This window comes from Camellia sinensis, chromosome 3, assembly GCF_055761805.1.
Source record: "Camellia sinensis isolate YWXY chromosome 3, ASM5576180v1, whole genome shotgun sequence".
NCBI classification, from domain to species: domain Eukaryota; kingdom Viridiplantae; phylum Streptophyta; class Magnoliopsida; order Ericales; family Theaceae; genus Camellia; species Camellia sinensis.
Window position 1 is genome coordinate 34,118,248 of NC_138963.1, and position 22,109 is coordinate 34,140,356.

General features: G+C 31.1%; 1 long non-coding RNA gene and 1 pseudogene across 1 annotated transcript; both read left to right on the top strand.

The window, feature by feature from the left end:
* Positions 1 to 2,478: 2,478 nt before the first annotated feature.
* On the top strand, positions 2,479 to 4,424 carry LOC114301879 (uncharacterized). The gene is made up of 2 exons (XR_014363746.1): positions 2,479 to 2,957; positions 4,175 to 4,424. It is a non-coding gene; the product is annotated as an uncharacterized LOC114301879 (long non-coding RNA).
* A 7,133-nt stretch (positions 4,425 to 11,557) lies between these two features.
* LOC114306067 (cytochrome P450 76A2-like) overlaps positions 11,558 to 22,109 on the top strand; it is a 72,385-nt pseudogene continuing 61,833 nt past the window's right edge.

Consider the following 22,109-nt stretch of genomic DNA (forward strand, 5'->3'; position numbering starts at 1 on the left):
TTTTAATATATAAATTATGTTTTTAAAGATTTTTTATAAAAATAATTTAACAATCTTATCACTAACCATAGTGTATGTGAGAAGTTGAAAAGAGTATTGCAGTAACTATGCACGGATTGTATCTATAATTATTTGTATGAGGGGATTTTATATGCTAATCATGGAATTTTGACTAAATCAATAAATGCAAGCATGTAGAAAGACATGTGGATTGAAAAAAGTTAATAAATGTTAATCAAGGGATTTTGACCAAATCAATAAATGCTGAGTTTTTTTTTTAATAAAAAATTTAAAAAATTCATATTGAGATATTAAATCTCCCACAAGTCTTGAGGTTAAAAACTCCATTTTATTTAATATATAGTATAGATTTAACGTATTTAAAGTTTGGTTTTAATTGATTAATTCTTAAATAAATCAATGAACAATGACATGTAATAGTCTATTTTATTGGGGAAAATTTAAGGATAAAAAAATTATAATATACTACCATGTAACAATATCTATTTAATACTATTAACGAATGAGAAAACGTGAGTGAATCATTATTTGTCTTCTAACCATTTAATAAAGAAGAGTCAGCATGTTTCGCTTGCAAAATTTCTCACTACGTAATTGTATTATGCTTTTGAACTACTTAATAGTTATCCTATTATAAGTGTATTAAGCATTTTTCATTCCTATTATAAGGGTCATAAGCATTTTTCATTCCTTTATCCTCTCTCTCAAAGATTTCAATCTATTATTATTTCTACTCTTTCTCTTGATGAAAAATTGTTGGATACTAAGGCCTCGTTTGGGATGCTACCTATTTAGTCAATTAGCCAAAAAGTTACTAAATTAGTTAATTAGCCAATTAGTTATACCAAAAAGTCAACAATTACGGCTTCTCTCTACTTTTTGCACAGCTTTTCTTAATTAGTCAAAAAGTCATCCCAAACATACAAGTTTTTTTTACCTACTTTTTTAGCCAATTAGCCAAAAAGTTACTAAATTAGCCTGTTCCCAAACGAGGCCTAATAGAACGTAACATGTTCAAAACTTAATCAAGGCCTTGTTTGGCATGATCTAAAAAAGTTAAAAAGTTAAAAAATCACTATCATATTTAAATCATATCATCTTATTTCAGTTACATCACCTCTCTAACATATCACTTCAAATCCAACCCATATCTAACTCATATTTCGTAAAAAGTCAAAAAGTGCACTTATTTAAATCATCCCAAACCACTCCCAAGTCATTATGTATGGTTTTTATATATATATATATATATATATATTTATGTTTTCATAATACTACTCAATTATTAATTATCACTTTTCATATTATTAAACAAACAATAATTTTAAGTACCATGAAAAGGCTTACCCAAAATTTTACAATGAGAGTGAAATATAAGACGTAAAATTAAAATTAATGTGTTGTAAACTATACGCAGAGTTAATCTTATTCACAAATTATAAATTATAAATAAAATTCTAAGTAATTTTTTTTATATAGATAACAACTGTCAAATAAAACACTATTGTGCACCTCATCCTATACAATTGGAACAAAGTAGCATGTTACAAAAATACTCAAAAACTGCTCAATTTTAGACTTCTTTGCTTAGCTTAGTCGGTAAAAATCATGTTGAAAAATTCTATGATATGTATCCTTTTTTTTGTAGTGTGTATTGTATATTTCAGTTATGACATTTGTGATAATTAATTATAATTGATTGTGATGTTAGTTATTAATTAATTAGTTATATTCAAATTCTTTACCAACCTCATTCAATCTATCTTCTTTTTCCTTTTTATTTATTTTATTATTATTATTATTATTATTATTATTATTTTAATGATTGAGAACTCAGTCTACGTAAGCTCTTTTGGACCCAGACCAAGCATATAAATTGGAAAATCAGTGGTCACTCTCTAAGCCTATGAACCGAGCAAACAATTGGACCCAGAGTGGCCACTCTCCGAGCCTATGAACCGAGCAAACAACAAAAGAGAAATCCAACCTTAAACTTCTTAAGTGGAATTAAAAAAACGGAGTGTTACATATTATGATTATTATATTGATTATAATTTATTTTTTTTTAATTATTCCTTATGTGTATTTGATTGTGACTCATTATCTTTTCAATCATAATTATAAAAAATTTAATTATGACATTTATAATAATCAATATTACAAATATCATAATTTGTTTATAACACACACTCTTAGAATACGAAATAGGAAAAGGAAAATGCGTGAGAGCTAGAATGGCTTGAATGGTACGGAAAATATTATCTTACCGGTAAGAGAATAAAAAAAAATCCTAAAACGACGTCGTTTTGAAATTGTAAACTATTCGAGCCGTTGATATTTCGAACTACGTAACAGAGTTGATAGGAAAATGATTTAGAGATCGAATATATTGGCTCGAAATGGCTCGAAACTTTGAAGTCACGCACTTCTCTCTATCGGGCGCTGATTGAGGGCCCGAGGCTTCGGGGCTCGAATGCCCCGAAATGCCATTTTAGGTAAAAAAAAAAAAAAAAAAAAGGAAAAAAGAAAGAAAAAAAAAACAGTTTCCAAAAATGGAAATTAGGGGTATTAGGGCCAACTTTTTTAGGGCCACCAATCATTTTCCGTCCTTCGGACCCAAACTCCTCTCTACCTAAAGCCCTATCGTTCTCATCCCCTTACTCCTCTCTTCTCCTCTCCACCTGAAACCTTGTCATCGCTTCCTCATCCGACTATCCGACTACCTCTCCGACGCAGACATCCGACTCCATTCGACTACCTCATCCGCCTCCACAGCGGAAAGTTCTCATACTCTCATCATTCTCCTCCGACTTGGTGGTCAGCGGGATACTCCTCCCATCTCATGCTCCTCTTATTCGACTATACTGATTTAACTCCTCTCAGTGCCAGAAACTTGTAATACATTGGATTACCGACCAATTGAAAATGAATCTCAGGTAAACTCGACATCACAAAACTAGGGTTTGAAGATTCAAGAAATTGGGGTTTCATGTTTTCCCCTTTTGCCTGATTCAAGAAATTGGGGTTTTGTGTTTTTCCTTTTTGCCTGACTCATTGATATATTGTATGTATATATGTTCTGCTGTTTGAATGAAAAATTTGATGATTTTCACTGCTACATATTAGTTTGTTGGTGAAATTTTCTGTTGAACATGAATAAAATTTTCAACACTGTCCATTTGATACAATGTATGGGCAGTGTTAAACAGGTAAAAAAATTTAATAGGCAATCCATTTGATACAATGTCTAGGCAGTGTTTGATACAATTTTATAAACTACCTAATATCCTGGCATTAAGCAAGTGAAGTTGTTTTGTTAGATAAAGCTATAAATCACTAAAGCTCCCAATTAGGCTTAAAACAGGACTCAACGATACCAAGTAATGTTAAATAATTTTATTAGACATAAGACTTATATATACCAAAAGCTTACCTGTCGGTTTGTATAGCAGATATGAGAGCATTATCAGATGGTGGAAGAAACTTCGATATAATTGCAGCATAGAAGAAACCCACAAAGAAAACAGAGCCAAATATGAGTAAGAACCAGCCCCAAAAATCTTTGTCCTTTGAGGCAATAAATTGCGAGAAATTCCACATGCTTTCACCAAATCAGTTCTAAGACCTCAACAATAGAATGTCCATTTCAGCATATTCCCTTGCTACAACCAACACCATCCAGCAACCTATTCCCTAGATAACCATCACAGAATTCACCTAAATAATTTTTCCATGTCCTAAAAAATTATAATAGCAAGTTGTAAATGAGATATATATGGTTTTTGTTGTCCACTGAAAGTACTTTGTCACTGATTCATTATTCATAGAAGAAGATAAAAATTTCTCACCCTTTTCTTTAGAGAGTTCCATTGACTATTTAGCACTGATTCATTATTCACACTGATTCATGTTTCACACCTTGTCATCAAGCAAGTATATATAAAACTCATGCAAGCAATCCCCTTTTATGCGCATGACTTCTTTGGAGAGTTCCATTGACTTCTTTGGAAAGTTAACATAGGGATTTAAGAAAAAGGAATTTCAAATACTATTTCGGGGAAAGTTAACAATGAATTGCTGGATTTGTATGCATAAGTTGCAATCACACCCATATGTTTTGTACATATATGTTACATTCTCATTGTTTATGCAGATTAAAATGGCTTCTTCTTCGGAGATGGACATTGAAATTCATGACCATGGTAGAAGGCTTCGAAGGATGGAAAAAAATTTCAAGGCGATGATTTATGTGATCCCTAATGTTTATATTTTGGTGTCCTTTAGAACCCCTTGTTTTTGTCTTCCAATATAAAACCTTTTATATGAGCACTATACTTGATAAGATATTTTTTACTTTCATTTCATTCTATAGTGTAATAAAAAAAATCACCCATTTATGAACATCCAGAAAGAAACAATACATTCTAGAACTTAATTTCCATGCAATTTCACCATGAATAGCTATTAGTATAATAGCCAATTCTCCAGCAAAGCCATTACAAAGAAATATAAGAAGAAATAAAATTCAAAATTAATAAACACAACCAATAAAAATAGAACTTCTCTATTTTATTGTAAGGGAAAAAAAATGGTTACAATTAAAACCTGAAAAGATTGAAAATAGAAAAAAAAAAAAATGGTTACAATTAAAGCCTCAAAACAGAACTTCTCCATTCCCCTTCCTGTCAATCCTCTGCTTTTCATCATCAATGGCAGCATCATTCTCCATCTTGGGCTTCTTGTAGAGCATGAAATTCCTAACTCCATCTTGGGCTTCTTGTAGAGCATGAAATTCCTAATTCAGTCTAGTAAACAGACATAAAAGAAAGTGTAAGTGACTGCAGATAGTTAAAAAGTAGAGTGTATTAACAGAAATTCAGTCCATGTATTCTTTCACCTCCCAAACCAGACTGTATGACAAGTATGTCCAAAACCCCTCACATTTTGTACACAAAAAAAGCCGCACTAATTGGAAAAAAAGAAAAGAAAAAAGAACAAACCATATTTTCACAAATTTAAACTGATTCCCATCACATTCAAGCAATAAACATAATTCTGACTTCATAGAATGCATCAAAATTTACTATTTTCATTACGAAAATTACAAACCATTTCATATATGAATGCATCAGAATTTACTATTTCCATTTTCCTTAGAATGCATCAGAATTTACTCTAAATCATTTTCCTTAGAATTTACTATTTTCATTAAACTGGAATGCATCATAATTGAATGCATCATAATTGATACAAAAACCTGGAATGCCCACTTCATACATGAATGCATCAGAATTTACTATTTTCATTAACAAAATTACAATTTCTCTATGTGGATTTTCATCAAACATCTGGAATGCATCACTACCAAAACATTGGCCATACAACCAACGGAAAAAAAAAAAACCCAGACCATTGCAAACATCTCAAATGCATCACAAAAATTAATAGATTTGCACCTATCACAAATGCAAAAAAAAATCAGAAAACGAACTTACCTAATCTCCTATGCATGGCGGTAGAGATTTCGAACATAGGTGGTAGTCGTCGGAGAAGATGTTTCACTATTGTAGCTTACCTAAGTCAGTCGTCGGCGAACACCCAAGTTGGTCGGTCGTCTGCTCTCCTGTTTCCCGCGCTTGGTCATCTCCTTTCCTCTCTAATGTGTTTGGTGTTTTAATTGTTATGCCTTTTTTTTTTTTTAGAAAATGTCTTGTAACTCAAATTTTGTGACTTAAAAGTGGCTCAAATGGCCATGGCCATTTTTATGTTGTTCTGTACTCAAAACGACGTCGTTTTGGCCATTTGAGCCACTTTTGAGCCACAAAATTTGAGTTACGTAACATTGTCGTTTTTTTTTTTTTTTGAAAAACTTACTAAGCGCATGACAGCAAGCGCAAAATACACTTTCAAGCCATTCGGGATTGCTCGTTTCGAGCTACCCAGCAGAATCGTACTAAATAATCATCCCCTAGAATGACCCATGACAAACTTGTTTAGTTTGTTTCATGAGAGACAATTTTTAAGAAATTTTTTAAAAAATTTGTTCGGTTAAAAATTTATGAAAAAAAAATCCAAAAATATTATTTTTTTACTACATTCAATTAATCACTTTTTCTCTCTCATCTCTTCTTCTCTCACATTTTACACATCAATTAATCACTTTTTCTGTCACATCTATCTATTCAATTACAAAAAAGAAAAAAAAAATCATTCAAAATTTCAAAACATACAACCAAACAAAATTTTAAATTTTAAATTTTATAAATTCTTTTTAAAAAATTATTTCACAAATACAAATCAAACATGACTAAAAAGTTGGTGGCAAAGACACAGCAATAGTAGTTAAAAATGGAATATGATAATTTTTTTTTTAAGAGAACCCATCTAAAAAAAAAATTGTTTTTTTAAAGAAGAGAGGACTACAAGGTGGTCACATAAAGAAAAATGTTTTAAATGATCTGAGAAAAATATTTAGAAGCACTAGAAATAGAGCATTAGAAGGATCACTAATGATGTGGCAGTGGACCCTGCTCACTTTCTATGCCTTGTTTCTTTTTTTTTTTTACTATTTTCAATACATTAATATTATTAATGACGTATTTTTTAATAATCTAAATCATTGTTGATAATCTAATATAAGAGGGTTCATATTTCATAGGGTCATCTATGAAATCCTCCGGAAAAGAGAGTCCAGATTCCCTCCTTGAGCCCCCTCCTTCATTCCCTCCTTGCAGGGGTCTTCGGGTCCACTTTGAGGCCCAGTTTTGATAATCCGAATCGTTCATATTTTTAGATTTATTCAGTATATTATACCTGTAAAAAATCAAGTTGATCGGATATCAGAAAGTATGCGTTCAGAAAATTAGGACTACAAACTATTTTTTAATAAACAGTTTTCCGAACACATACTTTATGATATTCGATCAACTTGATTTTTTACAAGTATAATATACTGAATAAATCTAAAAATATGAACGGTTCGGATTATCAAAACTGGGCCTCAAAGTGGACCCGAAGGCCCTTGCAAGGAGGAAATGAAGGAGGGGCTTAAGGGGAGGATCCCAATTCCCGGAAAAGATACTCATGTTTGGGTTCATAATGATGACAAACATTCGGAGGAAAGACAAGACAAAAAGGGTCAAGAAAAAAATAAAAATAAAATACAAAACACACAAAAAGGGAATCAAGCGTCCAGCTCCTCTCTGATCCAAAAATATGGACTCGTTCAGAGTTGTTTAGAATGATTTAAATAAATGTATTTTTTATTTTTTATTTTTTATTTTTTTATAAAAAAATGTATAAAAAAATAGAGAGATGATATGATAAAAAAAAGATAAAAAGATTGATTATTTTTGAGTTGTCAAACTTGGCCTAAATTTTTTTTTTAAAAGTTAAAAAATTATTTAAAAAATTAAAAAGTTATCACTATTTAAAAAAAATTAATTATACACACAAATAATTACAACTCAGTCTAAACCGTCCCACAGACGGTTGCTGAAATGATTTGGAAAAATTGCACAGGCGAGGTGCACAAACAACACAGTGTTGTTCGGCCCGTGAGGGCCCATCACGGGTTCTGTTTTGATAATCTGAACCGTCAATATGTAGAACTCGTCGAGTACTATATGTCTGTAAAAGATTACATTGATCGGATATCGCTAACTACATGATTAAATCAGTTTTGTATAAAAATGATGGTTAACTGTTGAAAAAAACCTAATCCGATCAGATAGCTATTGATATCCGATCAACGTGATTTTTTATAAAAATATAGCACTCGATGAGTTCTACACATTGAACGGTTCGGATTATCAAAACGAGACCCGTGATGGCCCCCACGAACCAAACAGCACCGTCCAATGCAATGCGTGAAAAGTAAACAAGCATTTCTTATCATTAATTCACACCCCCAAACGATATGGCCTACTGCCTATTGTCCTTATCTTTTCCAACACACTAATTTATACAATTTTTTAATACATATTTTTGTGTAAAAAGTCAAAAAATTAACTCAAAAACCATTTTTTTTCTCTCAACTTTTTAGTCCAAAAAGTTAAAAAGTATACTTATTTATGACATTTCAAACAACTCCTAAATTGGATAGTGTTGTTAGGCTGCAGTGAGTTCAACCTGGTTCATTTTCATAATTTAAATCGTTTAATGTGTAAAATTTGTTGAGTACATTGTCTTTATAAAAAATTATATTAGTAATTGGATATCAATAATGACTTAATCAACTTATATTTGTGTTTACAATTTTATTTTTAAAATCATAATTACTATTAAAATAAATAAAATCTAATCAAATAACTATTAATATCTAATCAATATAATTTTTTATAAAGATGATATTTACATATTACACTATTTAAATTATTGTGATATTTTACCGAATTTGGATCCACCATTAACACCTCCAATCTAATTGAGAAGCGGAGAGAAGCCGTGGCCGAAATGCAAAACATACTCATCAAACGCTTCGCCTTCTAGAAAAAAAAACTGGTAGCGCTGTATTTTTATTTTTTTTTTTAAACAGCAAAATATAGATATTCTGTTTGATTTTTATTTTTTAAAATAGTTTTTGAGTTTTTTGATTTTTTATATTTTGTTTTCTTTAATATTTTTTTACATTCTAATTATTATTTTTAGGTGTACATAATCTAAATGTACGTAAAAAATAAAATATTTGTGAAGAAATAAAAATAATAATAAATAAATAAAAAACTATGAAAATATAAAATATTCAATATTTTGTATATATATATATATATTTTGTATTTGGTGAATTTTTAAAGAAAATTAATTTTATCTCAATTGGTGGTGCAATATTTTTCTTCTTTTTTTAAACAGGAAAAAAAACTGAACAAAAAACAATTTTTTTTTTTGAGTTTTAAATTGTTTTATTTATTGTGTTTTGTTATTTTTAGTGAATTTTTTTTCATATTTTAGTCGTTTTTTATTTTTTATTTTTTAGATACCTAGATGCACAAATATATATATATATATATATATATATATATATATATATATATATAATATAATATAAAAATTCAAAAAAAGAGAGGAAAATATAGTAAATTTTTATTTTTTTTACGTAACATTTATTATAAAAATCAACAATGCTACATTCCCTAATTTATCACCCCTAAATGACCACTAATGATGTAGTATTGAGATTAGACCCCACATGATAAAATGTTTGACAAATTAAAATTTGACACTTTGTCAGACACATCATTAGGAGTGAATTTTAGGGATGATAGATTAGATGCCTTAAGCATTTTTCTATAAAAATACATAATAAAGTGTATATGGTGTACGAGTCTAGAGTCACTATTGTGCGCATGCAAAGCAATGACTGTTGTGCAGTTTGTGAGGCTCATTTCGGCTTAGATTTTATTCATCCAAGCCGTTCAATTTTTAGAGAATATCGAGTAGAAAGTATATATAAAAAATTAAGTTGATCAAATATCGATAGCCCTTTTATCAAATTACATTTGTATTCGGTTCGATAAATACATATTCATTTTTCTGAATACAAATTTGATTTGATGAATGAGCTTTAATGTCCGATTAATTTGACTTTTAACAATATGTTCTATTTAGTATTCTCTAAAAATTGAAAGGTTTCAAATCATCAAAATAAGACTAACACAAATCAAATCCCGTAATATAACTAGGGGGAATTCTATGGTATATATTCATGTACAAGTTATGTCATTTGTGATTTTGATTATTGTAAATGGCATTACTCAATACTACAAGGGTTGTAACTAAAAATAAAAAATTAAGCTATAATTAAACATCATATGAGATATAGCCAAAGAATTCTTAATTCATAACTAAAATAATATCATAATTAACATTACAATGTGTCATAATAATATCACCAACAATGATTCATCCCACTAAAAACATCACCACTAATAGCACTAATGCATTAAAAAAGTAAAAAAAATAAAAAAAAAATACAACTCCAAGACCAAAACATCACATCATTAATGACGGGACCCACTGCCACCTAATTAGTGGGAGCACTAATTAGTGCTCCCAAGCATTTTTCATAATATCACCACAAGTCATAAACACACAAGAGTCGTAACAAAGGGTACATATGGTCACCTCGTTGGAGAACATGTTATTTTAGTAACTTTTAAATTTTTTTACTAAAATATTAGGCAAGAAAAATTAGTATGCTTGTGATAATTTTTTATGAAAAAAATACAAAAAATAGAGAGAAAGAAGAATTTTTAATTTTTTTTTGGGTATAATTTGTTGATTTTTTGACTTTTTTAGTAATTTTTTTTAATACTAAAATGTTAACTCCCCAAACAAACAAGGCAGGTTACATTTTCTCTTTTTGCATACATATTAGTTATAATATTATTGAATTTGAGTATATGTATTGTGTGGTCCGTTCATAAAATGAATTTGAATCATAGATTAATCGTGAGTAAAATTCTAATGTAACATAACTATTATTTTATAGAGTTTGCCCTAAATGCTCTATTTGGGGCAGTTTTGGGAACACCACTAAAAAGCTAGTTTTTTTATTTTTTTTAGCCATAAAAAGTCAGTTTTTTTAATCCAAAATAATCCAATTTTTTATCCAAAAAATCATTAAAAAAAGTCAAAAAGTCAACTTTTTACTAACTTCTCAAAACACCAGTTGATCTAAGGGCATCTCCAACGGTTCACCTAATTTTTCACCAAATTTGAGTAAAAAAATGACCATTTTCTCAATTTGATACAGAATGCTCCAATGGTTGATTTTCATCAAATCTGCTCCAGGGACAACCGGTTGGTCGACCGGTAAGGCAAATTTTTTTTTAAAATTGTTTGAACCTACCTATTTGAACTGTTTGAACCTTTTAGTGGTTGACCGGTAAGACAAAATATATATATATATATATATATATTTTTGGAATTGTTCGAATCAACCCATTTGAACTGTTTGAACCTTTTAGTGGTCGACCGGTTGGTCAACCAGCCGGGCAACCGGCTAGTTGACCGGTTCAGCTCTTCTAACGGTCAGGAACAGGAATTTGGTAAAATCAGTACCTTATTCTCAGTTTGATGATTTTTTTGTTGAATTCTCATTTTGATATCAATTTGGTGAAACGGTTAGAACACCAAAAAATATTTTTTTTATCAAAATTTGAATCTGATGCTAAATTTAATTCACCGTTGGAGATGTTCTAAATAACGTTTTTGGATGTACTCTTAAACTTCGTATGATAAGGTTGTCTAGAACTATTGATTTATTTATTATTATTCTATAAATAATGCCTTCATCTACAAACAAAGACACACAACACATTACACTACATGAGAGGGTAATTTATACTTATCAATTGGGCCGAGCTGGGTAATGGGCCGTTATGGGCCATATTGCAAAGGGCTGAGTAAAAAGGCCATAAAGTTACTCCGGCCCAAGAGAGGTGTAAAGTTACTCCGGTCCCAAAGAGCTTATAGTAAGTTTGGTCGTCACTCACAAAGTTATCCCGGTTTGGACCGGAGTATTGGTTATTCCGGTTTAGACATACCGTGGTTAGCATTAAGAAGAGCCAAGGTAAGGGCAGTGAATGGAAGAGCCGAGCTAATGTTATCTCAGTTTAGTCTGCGGTTTAGCATAGCCATGCTTACCTCGATCATGTTGAAGTCTGACCATGGTAGAACCATCTCACTTGGTTTATATAGTGAGGGGGGTGTTGAAAGATATGCATTATCTTTCAGGAGTATGAATCCTAGGAGGACTTTACATGGAGGAGCAAAAGTCGTACTAAAATTGTGCCACGCTGAACCTATAAAAGCTTACAACATCACCTATGGAGAGGTAACACACAACTTTGATTCACAAATACACAAGAGCTTTTTGTCTTTGTCTATTTCGCTGACTTAGGCATCGGAGAGGTATCCAGCACACACCCGCCGGCTAGCTCACGTTTGTGTTTTCAGGGAATAAGGCGATGTCGTACGGAGGAGCCAGACTTAATCAACAGGATTATACGAGAAGATTTATTTCTTTCCCGTACACTACACTAAACTGAAGAGGAACAACCCAAAAAAGAGCATAATTTCACACTTTTTCGCAAGCATGGAATGGGCTTGGAGCTTCTTCTTTTGGTCCTCAATTATTTTATCATCAACCTTCTTCCTCCTCCTCCTCCTCCTCCTCCGCCACCACCAAAACTCTGCCTCCGTCTGCCTTCCACCGGGCCCACCAGGTGGCCAGTGTTCGGCCACATGTTCGATCTGGGCAAAATGCCCCACCACACCCTAACCGAGCTAAAGGACCAATATGGCCCTGTCATTTGGCTCCGGATAGGCACGGTTAACACCATGGTAATCCTCACCACCAAAGCTGCCACCGAGCTGTTCAAGAACCACGACCTTTCCTTTGCCGAGTGCTCCATCTCCGGCCTCATGCGGGTCCACGACTACCACAAAGGGTCCCTCGCCCTCGCCCCCTATGGGACATACTGGCGCGTGCTTAGGCGGATCTACACCGTCGAAATGCTCGTTGTCAAACGGATCAACGAAACAGTACCCGTAAGGCGAAAGTGCGTCGACAACATGTTGACTTGGATAGAAGAGAAATTCTCTTCCTTCAACGGTGCACGCGGGGTCCACGTGGCGCGTTTTGTGTTCCTAGCCTCATTCAACATGCTTGGAAACCTTATGTTGTCTCGGGACTTGGTGGACCCGGAGTCCAAGGAAGGGTCGGAGTTTTTCGAAGCCATGATGGGACTAATGGAGTGGACAGGACACCCCAACATCGGAGATTTGTTTCCGTTGCTCGGGTTTCTTGACTTGAAGGGTTTGAAGGGGAAAATGGAAAGGGATATGGGGAAGGCATTGAAGATTGCTTCTGGGTATGTGAAGGAACGCATAAAAGACCAGCTTGCTGGAGACGGGAAGCTCCGGTAGGACTTCTTGGACGTTTTGCTGGATTTTGAAGGCAATGGGAAGAACGAGATCGATAAAATATCTGATAAAAATGTCACCATCTTCATACTGGCAATAATTTCACTTTGTTTGTTTTTGATTTTTTAAAAATACTTTTTAAAAAATTCTATTTTTTTTTTTTTTGTATTTTTTTTTGTATTTTTATCAATTTTTTAAATATTTTAAACAATTTTTATTTTTATTTTTAGACACACCTAATATAAATACATATAAAAATTATAATTTTTGTAAAAAAAAAATTAACTAAATACAAAAAATATAAAAAAAAAACGAGAATTCAATATATTTCTCGTATTTTTAGGAATTTATTAATTTTTTAAAATATTTTTTTATAATTTTTTTTTTTATTTTTTAGATACATTTAAGTAAGGTTTATCTAATTTTTTTAAAAATATTCACTAGAAACAAAAAAAAAAACACAAAAAAAAAAAAAATTACAAAAAACTAAATCCAAAAAATTCAAACTAAGCACATACATTGTTTTTCAGTCTCTTACTTATTGGAAATTATCAATTAAAAAAAGTCTATAAATATATAAATCGATCATAAAATCAGACACAATAAGATGATTTCATATGATTTTATGATTAATTTCTATACAATTTGAAGATTATAAAAATTTGAGCATAAAATGTCTTAATTTACTATTTATTTCCAAATAAATCTCTATTTTGTAATCCCTCGACACCATGTGTTGATGCTTACACACAGATAGTACATGCTAATTTATGTTTATTAGGTTATTAGAAGATTAATGATGACGCACATGATATTCTAGTAACGATAATACTAGCATATCACTTGTATTATGTAATGATTGTGTTTCTAATTATCTATATATATATGAATTGTAATTTTTAAATATTTTTTTAAAATGTTTTTTTTATATTATATTAAATTTTAATATTTTGATAATAATCATATGTGTTGGACTTTTCAAAGAACTAAATGTCTTTTTTTTATTATATTATATTAAAGTTTAATTAGTGTATCACCCGTGCTATGCACGGATTGTGTTTACAATTATCTATATATGTGAATTGTGATTTGTAAATTTTTTTTAAATATTTTCTTTTTTTTATTATATTATATTAAAGTTTAATATTTTGATAATAATTATATGTGTTGCACTTTTCAAGAAATTAAATGTCCTTTTTTTTATTATTATATTATATTAAAATTTAATATTTTAATAGTAATCATATGTGTTGGACTTTTCAAGAAATTTTTTTTATGCTTGTTCTTAATGCATTAAAGTGTTATTATGAGGGATAATAATCATATGTGTTGAGACTTTTCAAGGAATTCATATGTGTTGGATTTCAAATAATTTTTTTTATACTTGTTCTTAATGCATTAAAGTGTTATTATAAGGGTAAGACTTGGGAGTTGAGAGAAGTTAATAAATGTTAAGATTTTTTTTAATTAAAAAATCAGAAAATTTAGATTGGGAGATTGAAACTCCCATAAAGCTTGGGGTTAAAAATCTCATTTTGCTTAATATATAGTATAGATATTTTGATAATAATCATATGTGTTAGATTTTTCAAGAAATTTTTTTATGCTTGTTTTTAATGCATTAAAGTATTACTCTGAGGGATAATAATCATATGTGTTGAGACTTTTCAAAGAATTTATATGTGTTGGATTTCGAAGAATTTTTTTTTATACTTGTTCTTAATGCATTAAAGTGTTATTATGAGGGTAAGACTTGGGAGTTGGGAGAAGTTAATAAACGATAAGATTTTTTTTTTAAATTAAAAAATCAAAAAATTTAAAATGAGAGACTGAATCTCCCACAAGGCTTGGAGTTAAAAATCTCCTTTTACTTAATATATATTATAGATTAGATAGTATTTCAAAAAAATTTAATAATATTTTCAATTGGACTTTTCTTAAAAAAAAAAAAAAAAAAAAAAAAAAAAAATAGGACAATCCGGACTACGTGTATGAGTTCAATTAGCTACAAGTAATCACTTAATGGATTATAATAAAGGGGTGTTTTGAGAAGTTGATAAAAAGTTAATTTTTGACTTTTTATCAAGTTTTTTTGACTTTTTTGGTAGTAATTTGTGAAGTTGGTAAAAAACTGACTTTTTTGATTTTTGATTTAATATTTTTTAAAAATGTCACATCACTCCAAAATAACCAAAATATCTTTACTTTTAAATTTTTGAATTAATTAATTAAAATGTTTCAGAGGATAGTTTGATAAATTTGGATGTTACTTTTTTGAGTCTTCCCAAATGAGATTGAAAATGCAATGGGATGATTTGACGTTTTTGAGCTGTTGCCAAAACGCAGCTTTTTGTTGTTGGAAAAAATGGTTTAATATAGACATATTATTGAGCACAAATTTGAGTGGGCCCCAAACGTCTTTTGGGGTGGATCCGAAGAGATGACGTGTTTCTTATCGCGTGGCAAGTCACACGGTGAAGACGGAACGCCAAAACCATTTATGAGTGAATGGGAAGTTGACGTCGTTTTCGGGTTTAACATTAATTTTTTAGATAAAAAAATTCTTTTGAATTTTTTCTATAAAAATTATTGTGGGAATATAATTTAATTCCAAATTCAAATTTTGGGTTCCTAAGTGGTTTCCTAAAGTTTGTAATTGTGGGAATTTTATTTAAATTCTAAATTCAAATTTTAGGTTCCTTAGTGGTTTCCTAAAATTTGTATCTCTTACTTTATTTATTAAATTTTTCAATTTAGTTTTATATATATATAAATTTAGGTAAACATTCCATATTAATTAATCTACGCAAAGATCCATAATTAACATGTCATAGTCTACCATGCCATAAATTTGAAGACTCAAGCAAGTAAGAAGAAGATGTATTATTAATAACTGAGGGTACAACGGACATTACATTTAATTGGAAAAGGTCATTAGACATGTAACCTTTTCCTACATACATCCCGTTTTTGGTAAGTACAAACTTGTCACTTTCAAAAACTAGCCTAAACCCATTCTTACTCAACAAAGATCCGGAAACTAAATTCTTGCGAATGTCCGATACATGCAGCACATTGTTGAGAGTGATTTCCTTTCCAAATGTCATATTGAATACAATCTTTCCTTGTCCTTCAATTTTGGAAGTTGAGGAGTTGCCCATAAAGAGTTGTTCACCATTGTCCACTATAGAATAAGATGTGAATATCTTTTTGTCGGCACAAATATGACGAATAGAACCAGTGTCCACCCACTATTCTTTAGGATTTCTGACAAGATTAGCCTCGGAAACAACTGTAGAAAGATTGATGTCATCGACACCATTGGAAATATTGTCCACTTCGGTCATATGGGCTTGAGCAGGCTTCTTGTTTGTTCTTCTTTTGCTTTTGCCTTTGCTACGGCAATCTTTGGCCCGATGTCCCTCTTTGTCACAGATGTAACATTTGCCATTAAACTTGTACTTTTTATTATCCCCCCTTTAGAGACTTGCGATGAACTTTCTCCAGAAGACTCTCGTTTCTTGGTTTTTGAAACATGTTCCACCACATTTGCCTTAGACTCCATAGGATGCTTACCAGCCCGCTTTTCAGAATTGCGGTTGTCCTCCTCAATTCTCAAACACACAATTAATTCGTCCATAGAAATTTCTTTGTGCTTGTGTTTGAGGTAGTTCTTGAACTCCTTCCAGCCTTTTGGTAATTTTTCAATTAAGGCTGCAACTTGGAATGATTCACTGAGTGACATGCCTTCTGCGTGAATGTCATGCAGAATGAGTTGGAAATCTTGAGCTTGGCTGATCACAGTTTTTGAATCAACCATTACAAAATCCAAGAATCTGCCAACCACAAATTTCTTTGAGCCGGCATCTTCCGTTTTGTACTTTTGCTCCAACGATTCCCAAAGTTCTTTTGCTGTCTTGATTGGACTGTAGACGTTGTATAATGTGTTGTCAAGTCTGTTCAAGACGTAGTTCCGGCAAAGGAAATCGGCATGTTTCCAAGTATCAACCACAGCAACCACTTGCCGGTCGGTTTCATCCTCTTTCAGGATAGGAGCATCTTCACGGAGAAAACGAGTCAGGTTCAGAGTTGTAAGATAGAACAACATTTTCTGTTGCCATCTTTTAAAGTCAGTTCTTGAGAACTTCCCTGGCTTCTCTCCATGATTTATTGGTACTGTCATCACAGGAGAGGGGGTTGGTGCAATTGCAGCCACCACAGTAGTACTTGTTTGGGCATTTGTTTCAGTAGTCATCAATTCTAATTTATAAAACAAATTTATAATTAGAATTTTCACTACACAGAAAATTAAACCAAATTCATAGAATTAAATTCTGTAAAAATAAAAGAAACAAGAATGTAACTTTTATTTTTCAATTAATTTGAAAATAAAATAAAATTTTATTTAAACAATTTAATTCCACACCGAAAAATAAATTCTGTAAAATAAAAGAAATAAAAACTATAACTTTTATTTTTCAATTAATTTGGAAATAAAATAAAATTTTATTTAACCAAATTAATTCCACATAAGAAATTAAATTCTGTAAAATAAAAGAAATAAGAAAATAACTTTTATTTTTCAATTAATTTGGAAATAAAATAAGATTTTATTCAACCAAATTAATTCCACACAGAAAATTAATTTCTATAGCACTTCAATAATTAAAATACTAAAACAGAATTTTAAGTAATGAAAACTCAGAAAATAATTTCTAAAACCCAAAATTAATTTCTGAAAAATTTCATAAAAATATATTCTGAATTGTTAATGACACCAGTATCGTACTACTAGTTGTTGTCAAAGAAAAGAGACAGTATATTACTACTGTCTGTCAAATAGCATGTAATCACTATTTGTTTTTCCAATCAGAATATTATTTTGTAAATCCACAGAAAATAATTTTCTTCCGAAATTATTTACGAAGAAAGAAAAAAAAAAGGAAACAAACGAAAAACTCTGTAAACAGAATAATTCAAATCTGTCTTAAGATTGTTGGAACAATCTTATGTGTAAATAAAATAACTCGAAATAAATTCAAACAAAATAAATAAATAACATACCAGATTTATTTATCGAACCAAATTAAAATTAAGACCAAGTCGAGTGTGTGACACTCTGTCTTTAAGACAGATTCGCCCCGCTACGGTGCTTACGGTTGAGTGGCGTCTATTTCCCAAGATACAATGATCTTCACAAATTGTAGTAACACTTCAAACAATTTGTTCGGCGAACCAAACTTGTGATCTATACTCTCTCTATTTTATTCTAAAACTAAATATGAAGAATAAATGCACTAGAGAAAAATTGAACAACAATGATGGAATATCATACCGAAATTTTCGAAATTTTTCCCAAGTACCAAAACTGCTGGAATAGCATCTATATATAGGCAAAAAATGAGACAAAAAACCTGCCCGAACAGGTGCTACCTGTTAAGAATCCAAAACAATTTCGGACCGTTAACACTATGAAACCTTATATTCAAACAAATTTGAAAAAGGCTGTCTGTTGGTCAACTAAAGCAACTGCTTGTAACCTTATTTATTAAAAACTATTTAGAATATATAAGGTTACAAGCAGTTGTTTTAGTTGACCAACGGACAACCTTTTTCAAATTTGTTTGAATATAAGGTTTCATAGTGTTAACGGTCCGAAACTGTTTTGGATTCTTAACAGGTAGCACCTGTTCGGGCAGGTTTTTTGTCTCATTTTTTGCCTATATATAGAGCTATTCCAGCAGTTTTGGTACTTGGGAAAAATTTCGAAAATTTCAGTATGATATTCCATCATTACTGTTCAATTTTTCTCTAGTGCATTTATTCTTCATATTTAGTTTTAGAATAAAATAGAGAGAGTATAGATAACAGGTTTGGTTCGCCGAACAAATTGTTTGAAGTGCTACTACAATTTGTGAAGATCATTGTATCCTGGGAGATAGACGCCACTCAACCGTAAGCACCGTAGTGGGGCGAATCTGTCTTAAGGACAGAGTGTCACACACTCGACTTGGTCTTAATTTTAATTTGGTTCGATAAATAAATCTGATATATTATTTATTTATTTTGTTTGAATTTATTTCAAATTATTTTATCTACACAGAAAATTATTCCAACATTTGTTTTGTTACCAAAACGGCACAAAGACTCACATTTTTTATATATTTTTAATGGGCTCGTTTTTATATTTTTATTTAGGTGTTGTGGTGATCTATCCTTTTTTTTTCTTGTTCTTCTTGTTATTGTTTTCTTCTCCATGTTGACTGTAGTAATCAATGAGAAAATAGTCCATTAACCTGGGGTGTTTGTAGCTAGAGTTGAATCTAATTTATAATGCTATAGGATTGTCAGCAATCCAACCGTGGAAAAGTTAAAGGCCCTTTTTGGACACATCTGCCATAAAAATAATCTATTAGTTTCGTTTCAGTTTTGTGAAAATTAAATTTATTATTTTTCATATTTTTTTATTTAATAAATATGTTTTCAATTTTGAATATTTTTTTATTTTTTTAAATACACCTTACTTAGATGTATTTAAATAGTAAAATATTTATGACAAAATATTTTAAAAAATTAATAAATACACAAAAATACGAAAAATATATGAAATTTTTATATTTTTTAATATATTTTTTTGGTATTTAGTAAATTTTTTAAATTTTTTTTCACAAATATTATACTTTTTAAATGTACTTATATTGGGTACATATAAAAATTTTAAATTTTTTTTATTTAAAATATTAAAAAATTCATTGAAAATATTAAAATACAAAAAATAAAAAAGTAGAATTTTCTGAAAATTATTTTTTAAAAACCAAAATCAAACAAGCTGATTGATTTTTTTTTAAAATATTAAAGTCATACATATTAAATAAATGCTACCATTAGTATAGTGAAATTAACATCTGAAATAAATATAAACCACAGATAAATTTTTTAATATATATATATATATATTTTTGTAATACTGTGGATAGCTGCGCTGCTTTCTTCTTCCGAAATCTTTCAAGGCAACAACACTTCGGACCTGATTCTACAAAGTAAACCTGGAAAACTTATTAGTTAGTTTAGGAATCATATAGTTATATTCTTAATTAATCACATATTATCATGTCTCTTTATTTTTTTTAAATTACTGTGTGAGTAATTTTTCGACCCACTGTTAACTCAATATTCAGTTGGAGAGCACTGGCAAAATAGATGGCACCTGTTTGACCTGCAATAGATAGAGAAAATTCCGGCGGTGGTTCGTCCACCCGGGGGCACTCCGACGATCAAGTCAGTATATCTCTCAAAGATAATCAATAGTGCTAAACTCACAATTCAGAATATAAATTGCGTACTTTAGACCATGGGGGTGCCTCTCTTTTATATCCAACACTTACCTAATCCCAATAGAAGCTTAACTTCAATGGACTTACGATTACTGTTAATTTTGGACTCCCAGTAGGATTGAGATAAACTCTCTAAGAGTCTTATCCTTACCCAAATTGAAGTCTTCTCCCATTCTAGGACTCTTATCCCTTATCCGCTTATCTCGGATTCTGGTATTGCCGCAGAATACCTCGGTAGGGCCCCAAATATCTCAGCAAACATGATATGCCCACGTAGCACCTCGGCTAACAACCTCGGTCACATAGAGTACTCAAAAAATATGTCCCCACAATTGCCCCCTAGGTTCTATTACCTCGGCAAGCTGAGGTGATGGAACCTATATTATCTCTTTCATCTAGCACGTCGGCTAAGCTTGCTTCATCATTTATTGCCGAAGTCAGAACTCGTCGGCTCAATATGACCCAAACCTATAGTCTGCTTTCATCAAAGCTTTGGAACCAACAACCAAATTCATTCAAGTTTCTCAGCCGAAACTGGTATTCTAGCCGAGGTATTTGTTTCATTAAATCAAGAACTTCAAGAGTTTTCTTCATGCGTATGAGCCGGCACGTACAATTTTTCAACCGTTTCTGCCACGTACCTTTCCTCTACTGAGCCGTGTCTGATACGCGTCATTAAGTCGCCTTGCATCTGCGTATTTGATCAAAATCTCTTCACTCTCTCTGACTTTTCACTTCTGCATCTTTGTTTTTGTTTAAATTTTCCCTTTCAAACCCTTTATTGCTGCTTTTGTGAAGTTTTCTGCAACCAGTTTCACTCTCCCCTCTGGTGAGGCTTCTGCTGCACTTCCTTGCTTACGGCCACCGTCTGATCCCGACGAACTTTACTTCGGCTTCATTGCTTTACTCGTTCATGTCTTTTGATCATTTAACCTGTATCTTGAATTTCACAATGTACTGAACATGTACTGTCTTTGTACCTTGTCCTTTTTTGTTACTCAAAGAATTTATTCTTCAATGTCAGGCCGAAGTGCCTTCTTTCCTTATCTGAATGCATTTTTTACCTTATTCTTTCAAGTGTTTTGAATGTTTACCCTCTTCTTAATGCCTTGTATGATTCCATACTTAGAATATAATTTGCATGTCTTCAATATACACCTTAACTGTGCAATCTTCCAAGGTTAACATACCTCGGACAAAACTTCCAACCTTGCTTATCTGGTCTCAGTTTAACACTTGAAAACATTGTAACAAATATTTTCACAAATGTTACTTTTACTTCTTAAGACTTCTGTCTTCCATTATCTTCCAAGTCTTGGCAACATAGTCACCTCGGCACGTGTATAGATACTTCTATAACCTTGGATTTAACTTCAACTTGTAAAATTTCTCAAAATTTCAACAAGTGTTAAATCAATCTTCTTTCTCGGTTTATCTTCAACTTGTAAATTCTCTCAGAATTTCAACAAGTGTTAAACATGATCTCGGTTTAACTTCAACTTGTAAATTCTCTCGAAATTTCAACAAGTGTTAAACATGATCTCGGTTTAACTTCAACTTGTAAATTCTCTCAGAATTTCAACAAGTGTTAAACATCATATCGGTTTAACTTCAACTTGTAAATTTTTCTCAAGTTTCAACAAGTGTTAAACATCATCTTGGTTTAACTTCAACTTGTAAATTTTTCTCAAGTTTCAACAAGTGTTAAACATCATCTTGGTTTAACTTCAACTTGTAAATTTTCTCAGAATTTCAACAAGTGTTAAACATGATCTCGGTTTAACTTCAACTTGTAAATTTTCTCAGAATTTTAACAAGTGTTAAACA